Raw genomic sequence first — 10,507 nt, 5'->3', positions numbered from 1 at the left:
TGAGGGAAGAACATATGATCCCTAAGGATATCCTCACCTATTATTTTGGATTTTCTTACTTCAACCCTCTTTCTCAACTCCTAGACACATTATTAGAATGTGGGCTTGAATTTAAGCCCAAAATGGTCTCACTTCCATTCGATGGCTATTGGTCGTACCATTCCTTGTAGGTTCCTACCCAATCATTTGACAGTCTTTGCCCCTCTTCCCAGAGTTTGTCTTACTGCCATCTTGGTACAATCAAATAGTATGGGGCATTGAATTTTGCTTCTTTCAGTAATATATGTTGCATTGATGAACTCTAAGGCCCTGAAGAATCATTCCAAGGCATCCTCATTAACGTCGATGTATGGAGCATTCCAGGGTCCTCCCAATAAGCAGTTGTAGGTTAGGTGTATGTCCATCACAACAAATTCAATGTTGCAGATGGTAGGTCCAATCAACAAGAGTATCTCAATTTTGCTCATCATGTGTTTTAAGGTTCCACCGAATGCCCTGATAACATTATGGTAAGCTCTCATGTGTGAGCTGTCTACGGGCATCATCTATAATGTAGCCAACGTCTTTACATTTAGTGTAGACCCATTATCTATTAGAACCCTGGCAGGACATGGTTGTGGCAATGAGTAATGATATTTAAAGCTTTGTTGGATCCCATTCCACCTTTCGGGACCTTATCATCAGTGAATGTGATATAATTGTCTGCAGTTATATATCCCACGATTCGGTCTAGTTTATATGTCGATATATCCTCATGGAAAAATGTCTGGTTTAGCACTTTAAGCAAGCCATTTCGATGTATCTCTGAATTCATTAACATATATAATATTGAAATTTTGGTATGCTATTTGTGAAGCTGTTCTACTACGATGTATTCATTGTACTTTAGAAACCTCAAGAATTCATGAACCTGAGCTTTAGTCACTGGCTCATTAATTACTGGTGGAGGTTCTACATTAAATATTTTTGGCATTTCTACTGCCTTGGCTTTGGCTTTCGCCTTGTCTTCCTCTGTGGACATTTCGGGTGAGTAACATCTCCCACTCCTTGTGAAGTGGCCAACCTCGGTCACTTCATCTGTGATTGATTGATTTCTTTTCCTCCTCTATTCTCTCTGAGGATCTCGACCCTTCTAGTATAGACACACTTGTAGCATAAATACAAGGAACCCTTCGTGTGTCTTTAAATAGGAAAAGAGACAAAGTTGTAATCACGACTTTAGGAATCATCGACGATGAGCTTTTGTTCCTAGCTTGACTGTGATGATCACAGGTTTTCTCGTTCCTTGCATCATGTTAGAGCTTTCCGTCATATAAACATCCATCTTTATTTTGCTCTTCTCTTGATTAAATATTTCAACTTTACCATTATTCATCATTTCCTGAAGTACCTCTCAAAATTTGTGGCAATATTGAATGTCATGACCCTTTATAACTCCGTAAAAAGAATACTTTAAAGGCCTTTTTCACTTAAGTTATTGTTTGTTTAAGGGTACATATAGGTCATTTTAGATGTATGTAGCTGCATATAATTGCATTTTTTATGGTTGTGTTATTTTATTTTATTAAGGTGTTGTATGAGGAGGAAGGTGTGGTTTTTAGTGATGTGTAGGAAATAACAAGCAAAAAAGGCGACCTAAGAAGGAATGTCGTGACATCACACATTGTTGAAGCATATTGAAATGTCTTGGCATTTTGGCACAGAAAAGGACAAAAAGATATTTTCACAAAAGGACAGTTGTCAAAGCACGTGTTTGATGTTTGTAACCACATGAAGGGGTCTACTGCCACCTATGGAGATAAATGTCATGCCTAAGGAATGAATTTGGGGTTATGATGGGTATTTTGAGTTTAAAAATCAAGAATACCCTTCAATATTTTTATTATTAAAGGACACCTCACAAAAGAGAGAGTGTGTGAAAGAAAGGAGGTTACCAAGCTAGAAAAATCACCATCTTCTCCACTATTTTTCTTCCATTTTTCTTGGTGTTCCTCCATTGGTGAAGCTCGAGGGAGTGGCGAGCTAGGTATCTGAGAGGGGCTAGTGAGATAAGGCAATTCTGGTGGCCAAGGGGAGCTGCGGCAACACGTGTCGAAGGCTTTTTCATATTTTCCTTTGTTATTTTCTTTCATTTATTTTAGTTGGGTTGTTTGGCACGAATGATTTTCATGTTTTATTTCATGGAATATTTAAGCCCCACCATGAACTAACCTTATTTGGTAGGGTTGATTTTATGGATGTTTTATATTATTTTAATGGTAGATTTACATTTATCTTTTGAATTTACTTGTTTTGCTTATGAATGCTTCATCGTCTAAGTTTGTAGGAGGCATGAGAATTTCCATTACTTAGATGAAGGCTAGGTGTTCGAGAGAAACTTAGCTATTAATTCTTGTAGTATTCGAGAGAAACACAAGTAAGATACACATAAGCAATGGGTGTAATATTTTCTTAAGCTTATAATCGGAATAGTAATACTATATCCTAATCCCTTAGTACTTCAGAGAGACTAAGATAGAATTTCAATGACTAAGAGGGATAGTTTTTATCAATAGTGTAGGCTTTCATAGTTGAGACTGAGATGAGATATCATGGTATTCTATTCTATTAGGTTTTTGACTAGAGATAGCGGGAGCACTTTCAGTAAACTCCATCGAGAAAGTGAAGCTTAGGTAGATTAAATCTGCTAGAGAGATAAGTTTTAGCTTTCTTAAATCATTCCCCATCACTCATTCCCAAATTAGTTTCCCGTGTGAGGATTATCAAGTTATTTAATTTATTTTCTATCTTTACCAGTTTCCTTTGCTATGACATTTTCTTTTGTTACTCATTCATATTACTATCCTTCCACTATATATACATATTCCATTTGCCTCGGCATAATAATTTGTGAATACCATTAGTTATACTTAATTACTTTAGAGTAGTGCATAAACTTTACTCAAGATCCTTTCAATCCCTGTGGAGACGATACTCACTCATCACTATATTACTTGTTTGATTGTGTATACTTGCACATTAATTGTGTATAATTTTATAGTACTCACAACACACAACAAGTTTTTGGCATCGTTGTCGGGGATTGCAATTGACGATGTTGAGTTTAGTTGTTGCGCCGCTTTATTTCTTTTCTTTGTACATATTTACTTGTTTTTATGTTTACATTTTTAGGTGTTACGTTGTCTCATGACCCATAAAAGACCCAAAGAACCATTATTTCATATTGAACTTGAAGCTCATGTTGTTCAAATTTAGGTGAAGGATCCTACAGTTCTAAATGTCACAACAATTCCAAATGTTGGGAATGTTACTCGACCATAAACTATTAGAGATCATTTAGCTCCCACCTTGGATGACCTAAAACCTGCTATTGTAGCTCCCAAGATTTAGGCAACCTAATTGGAACTCAAACCGGTTATGTTTGACATGTTGGACTTGATTGGACAATTTGGTGGTGCTCCTCATGAGGATGCAAGACAACATGTTCGATCATTTTTAGAGGTCTGTGACTTCTTTTGATAACAAGGTGTGCATGAAGATGTGTTGAAATTGAAGTTATTTCCATATTCTTTGAAAGATCATGTCAGGGCATGTCTCAATGGATTACCTTCTGGATCGATAAGGTCTTGAGCTGACTTGTGCAAAAAAATTTGCTACGGCATAATCCACCCAATATGAACTACCATCTTAGGAATGTCATAGTATCTTTTCATCAAGCTGATGATGAGTCAATTTATGAGTGTTATGACCGCTACAAAGAATTGCTTCGTAAATGTACCAACCATGGATTCCACGACTGGACTCATGTCGTGATGTTCTACAATGGAGCCAATGCACACACGAGAATGATGCTAGATGCCTCAAAAATGACACTTTGTTTGACAAATCACCTGAAGAGACTTTTGACATTCTTGATCGAATTGCTAACCATGATTACCAATTTCTCTCTTCAAGGTTTGAAACTAGAAGAAATACATCTAGGACATTAAAGTCAGAAGCTGAAGATTCAATGTCAGCCCAACTCTCTACCATCACCAATATACTGAAGAATTTGTAACGTTCTAATGAGGTGAAAGAAGTAAAGGTTGCTAGCTCATCATGTTTGTTATGTCGTGGCAATCACCATGAATGTGAATGCCTGAAAAATCAAAAGTCCATCAATTATGTGAGAAGCTTTAATGGAGGCAATAGCAACCCTTACTCCAACACCTACAACCAAGAATATATTCAGCATCCCAATTATTCATGGGAAAATCAAGGATCTCTTAATGTCTTTCATCTCGCTCAACAGAAGCATATGGATGAGGCCCCAGCCTTTCAAACGAATATGCCATGGCATAATTTTAATAAGGGGACAACATCTTCACTTAATACAAGTTCTCTAGAGGCCACTATGCAAGACTTTATGGTAACTACAAAGGCTCTATTACAAGATCATGACACATTTATTAAGAGTCAAAAAGAATTATTACAAAGTCAATGGGCATGGTTGCAAAGTCATAATTTGTCCTTAAGAGATTTGGAAATGCAAGTGGGCCAAATTGCCACGACATTACAAGAATACCAACTAGACAGATTGCCTAGTGATACTAAAGTCACTAAAGCTAAAGACAATGAGCAATTTAGTACATTCACCTTAGGGAGTGGCACCCAGATCTACAAAGATGCTAAGTTTAGGGGGGAAACACTCGAAGAACCCAGCTATGAGATTGTGCATGAAGAATCTCAATTACAAGAGGACTCACATTCGCTAGAGAAAAAAACTGAAGGTTCAATGAGTAAACCCAATGATGACAGTCAAAATAATGCCACGGTAAAAGAAAAAGAAAAACCCCCACTAGCAGGAGTTGATGAAAGAATGGAAGCTACAGAATTATGCAACGACAATTTTTCAGGCACTGGTGATTACTTGAAGCTCGACGAAGAAGATGAATATGAGCTTAAGGATATTCCAAAGGAGATGAGTCAGTCTAGCTTACTTATAGCTAGACCAGATATGAAATTTAAACCTTTAGATTTCATTGAATTTACTTATCTTAAACCCCAAGTAGATGCCCATTTTTCTATGATAGAAATTGTGAAAGATCTAAGGAATAAAATGGATATTAAGAAAAAATTCCCTGATGAGAAATTATTATTTGCCACGGTATTATCGTGGTATGATGATATTGTCAATTTTCTCGTTAGTGATGTTTTACTTATGTACTTGAATAGCCAGGGCAAGAATAGGTTGATGCAAGATGTTTGCTACTGTCAATGGGATGACCCCTACTTCTTCAAAGACTTTGCTGCCCAAGTAATTAAAAGATGCCACGGAAAAGAGGAACAAAAAGAGATCTTATTCTACCACCAGTTAGCTTTACGTAGAGAACACTCAAGAGGAAAGAGGACTACTGCAAAGGTCCTACAAATTGGGTTCTATCAACTTACACTGAAGGTGGCACTGTTATATGTGTGGAGCATTTTGGTCTATATTGGTGCTCCAATCGAACGCAACAAAAGTGCCATAACAATTCATGATGTTTTGGAGTTTGTATCCCTTCAACCTTCTTTAATTTATGTTATAGAAGTTTTTTTTTTGTCATGAGTGTTTGTTTGTTTATTTTTCTTTTTTATTTCTTTATTTTTAATATTAGTTCTTTGTAGTAGAACAAAGTCACGCACATGTTTGCCGGGTAAAGCCCTCATGGATGATGCAACTAATTAGGACGAAGGGTGTTTTGGAGGATGAATATGATGAAATCTCACCTGGGTTGAAAGACGATCCTAATGCAAAGATGCCCGTGATATTAGGATTAAACAAGGACAAAGCCAAGGATAATGACGAGGGAACTTCATAGGCTGCTGCAAACGAATATGCTACGGCAAAGCTAGATGCAATCGAGGAATCAATAAAGCATACGAGGGAACAAATGGAGGCTCTAACTAACGATGGAACGATTTTCTTTGCCTATGTCAAGCAACAATACGTAATCGTGGAACCTGTTCATAAGGAGATGCTCCCACATTTGGCTTATAATCTTCCAGTCATCCTGGACGTGATCTTGCTAGCATTTAAGGATACCACAACATTTCCAAATGTCACTCAGCAAGATAGTACACCGTAGCCATAAGATGTTAATCCAATCAACATAGTATAGTTCCCGAGCAAGTACCTAAGTCTTAGCCCCAATCCCAAAATGAGCCCAAAAAGTCAAGGAGACTCATAATGCTGATAAGCCCTCAAGTGAGATACTTAGCCAGATAGAAATGTCTTTGCAACATTTGTCACACAGGACTAGAAGACGTCTAAAGTCATATATTGGGTGTGTGGAGACCCAGCATCCAAGAACACTAAAGTCCTTAGCACACCACCTGCTGAACCCAATTCTGACCCTGAAACAAGCCCCACCCCACTAAAGAAGTGCATCATACGTGTACTACTATCACTTCCAGTGCGACTCCACAACCATCTTAGGAAGACAAGGTACCTTGCTTGCATCGCATAGCATGTAGTCTAGTTTTAACTTAGTTTTTATTCAGCATTGAGGACAATGCTTCTCTCAAGTTTTGGGGAGGTAGTGTTCTTTGTAGAGCATATGCATGATAGTATTAGCATAACGTTATGTTATGGCATCAGAACATGGTAGGACAGTAAGAAGAAATGTTTTGATGATACCTGATAATAATGAACTTGTTAGGCTAGAAATTGAATGTAAATGACTGTTGAGAATGATAGAACTGACTCTAAGTCTTGATGCTTTGTGAATTATTCTTACATGATTTATATGTTCTCTATACTTAAGGAACTTAGGAAGTTTTTATGAAAGAACTCTGGTTAGCCTTGGCGTTAAAATATGGTATTATGCTTAAATGATAAATCACTGTTTAAGAACTCTCTTATGTCTGAATTTTGTTTAATCATGAATAAATGCTTTGGCATAGTTGTAGAGGGACACTTCTCTTTGTCATGGCATTTCTTGGAGCTCTCTTTAATAAGTGGCAGCCACGCGCATACGAGTGAATGAAAGTAGTCACGGGATGACTCTACCTGACTAGCTTGGGGGTGGAAGGTACGCTTCCTTTCACCTAGAGTATGAGATGGTAGGTATGATAAGCTGACTCCCTTCGTAGCAACGTAAAAAAAAAGAAAATAAAGAAAATAAAATGTTTATTAAGTGAAAACGAAGTATAAATGAGCTTAATGAATGAGTAAATGACATGGGAAAACTAGGGAACTCAATTAGAAATTGCCTAAATTAGTTAAGTATAGATTAGATACAATCACGCACACACAAAACCATAAAGAATCTTGACCTAGGGAAAAGTACTAGAATTCTTAATATGTCTAGCATGTTGAAGCCAATTTTTCTGAGGGTTGAAATTTAATTTTTGACTTGTTGTCCTATTATTGAAAATTTTCATGACATTTTGATTGTGTTAATTGTTATCCATTTGCTTGTGGACAAGCAATAGCTTAAGTTTGGGGGTGTGATAACTCCGTAAAAAGACTACTTTTAAGGCATTTTTCACTTAAGTTATTATTTGTTTACGGTACATATAGGTCATTTTAGATGTATATAGTTGCATATAATTGTATTTTTGTGGTTATGTTATTTTATTAAGGTGATGTATGAGGAGAAAGTAGAGGTTTTTAGTGATGTACATGAAATAACAAGAAAAAAGGGTGAGCTGAGAAGGAATGTCGTAACATCACACATTGCTGAAGCAGATTAAAATGCCTTGGCATTTCTAGCGCAGAAAAAAAAGATATTTTTAAAAAATGAAAGCTATCAAAGCACGTGTCTGCTGCTTGTAACCAACTGAAGGGGTCTACTACCACCTGTGGAGATAAACTTCATGCCTAAGGAATGAATTTAGGGTTATGATGGGTATTTTGAGTGCAAAAATCTCAAGAATACCCTTAGATATTTTTATTATTAAAGGACACCTCATAATAGAGAGAGAGTGTGAAAGAAATGAGGTTACTAAGCTAGAAAAATCACCATATTCTCCACCATTTTTCTTCTTCTATTTTTCTTAGTGTTCCTCTATTGGTGAAGCTCGAGGGAGTGGTGAGCTAGGCATCCGAGAGGAGCTAGTGAGCTAAGGAGGTTCGCGGTGGTTGAGGGGAGCTCTGGAAGCACGCATCGAAGGATTTTTCCTCCATTCCTTTGATGTTTTCTTTCATTTATTTTAGATGGGTTGTTTGGCGCGAATGATTTTCATGTTTTATTTCATGGAATATTCGAGCCCCACTGTGAACTAACCTTATTTGGTGGGTTTGATTTTATAGATGTTTAATATTATTTTAATGGTAGATTTACATTTATCTTTTGCATTTACTTGTTTTGCTTATGAATACTTCATCGTCTAAGTTTGTAGGAGGCATGAGAGTGTCCATTACTTTAATGAAGGATAGGTGTTCGAGAGAAACTTAGCTAGTAATTCTTGTAGTATTTGAGAGAAACACAAGTAAGATCCACATAAGCAATGGGGTGTAGTATTTTCTTAAACTTAGAATCAACATAATAATACTATATCATAATCCTTTAGTACTTGAGAGAGACTAAGATAGTATTTCAACGACTAAGAGGGATAGTTTTTATCAATAGTATAGGCTGCCATAGTTGAGACTGAGAGGAGATGTTGTGGCATTCTATTCTATTCTATTAGGTTCCTTTTACTAGAGATAGCGAAGCAATTTCACCAAACTCCGTCGAGAAAGTGAAGCTTAGGTAGATTAAATCTGCTAGAGAGATAAGTTTTAACATCCTTAAATCATTCCTCATCACTCATTCCCAAATAGTTTCTCGTATGAGGATTATCAAGTTATTTCATTTGTTTGCTATCTTTACCATTTTCCTTTGCCATGACATTTCCTTTTGTTACTCATTCGAATTAATATCCTTCCACCATATATACACATTTCATTTGCCTCGTCATAATCATTTGTGAATACCATTAGCTATATTTAATTGCTTTAGAGTAGTACATAAACTTTACTCAATATCTTTCCAATCCCTATGGAGACGATACTCACTCATCATTATATTACTTGTCCGATTGTGTATACTTGTACATTAATTGTGTATAATTTTATAGTACTCATAATATACAACAACCCTCTTCTTGGTGATAAACACAATACACTCTACACCCAATAATTTTTGACTCAGGATTAGCCTTGATTATCCCTACTTTACACATTTATTTGAACACCTAACTAAGAGGAGAATTGATTTCTAGAACATCCTTCTTTAACCTCCCATTTTCTTCTTCGCCGATCATATTTACTCCTTGTCCCTCAAGATTGGGCAGGGGATGAGTGTTTGCAGATGACGCTTTGAACTTTATGCCTCCTATGTTGATAAAATTTTGGACAATATTTTTAAACGTCAGGCAGTTCACGATGTAATGGCTGGCAATCCCTGCATGATACTTGCATGGGCATTGGCATTATGTCAATAAGGGGGTGTTTGGTTCAAGGATTGTGGGATTCCTATGGGATGGGAATCCCACATCCCCATGTTTGGTTGGCCGGGAATCTCATTCCCGGTAATGTTTTATTACCAATAATAGATTTTTTGGGATATATTACAGGGAATGTCATTACCTCCCTTCCCTTAGGTATTGTAACATTACAGGCGTTTTGGACTAAAATGCCCTTAATTTTTTTTTTCAAAAATATCCTTCTTCTTCATTGAATAATAAAAATTCTACGAATGTTAAATTATAAATTTATCCTTAAATTATTTTAGATTTGCAAAAAAAAGGTATATAATTAAAATTTTATATGAAGTTCAGGGGTTAAAAAAATTACCCTTTCATTAAACCTTTTTTATATTTTTAATTTTGTAAAAAAATTATATAAATATTATGAATTTAATTTTTTAAAGAAAATATATAAATATTTTACAATTTGTAATATTATACAAATATATAATAAGGACAATTTGGTCAAATATGCATTCCAATAATCTTTTATTCCTTTAACCAAACACGGTAATCTTAGATTCCTGCTAAACCAACCAAACACAAAATACAACATTCCTAGTAATCCTATTCCCTGGTAAACTTTTATTCCCACTGATAATCTTACATTCCGTGAACCAAACGTACCCTAAGGGTAAGACGGTTAGAGTTGAGTTAACTTATAGGGGCATACCATGTATGCTTTTAACAGCGAGGCATATATTTCAGAATACGGTACTGACACAGGTGAGAAGGTCATCCTCTTAGTCTCTTTCCTTGGCCATATATTCTTATGGGTATTCATTTTCTCTACCCTAGGTTGGGTGATCGTAACACTAGCAATGGCGTTTTTGTGGTAAGTGCTCATATGATTCAGATCATTCTCTTTCTTCTTGTAATAGGGCTTCTTTGACCCTTTTCTACTCTATCTTTCGAATCTTGATGGCATTTTCAATCAAGTCTCATGAAATTGCCAGATCAGCAAAATTCTTAGTGGCATCCCCCAATAGATGTCTGAGATACAGAGCCTTTAAGGTGTTCACAAAAATAACAA

The sequence above is a fragment of the Hibiscus syriacus genome, unplaced genomic scaffold, assembly GCF_006381635.1.
Source record: "Hibiscus syriacus cultivar Baekdansim isolate YM2019G1 unplaced genomic scaffold, ASM638163v2 tig00112925_pilon, whole genome shotgun sequence".
Lineage (NCBI taxonomy): Eukaryota > Viridiplantae > Streptophyta > Magnoliopsida > Malvales > Malvaceae > Hibiscus > Hibiscus syriacus.
The sequence above is the reverse complement of the archived record's forward strand: the minus strand, read 5'-3'. Positions refer to the sequence as shown.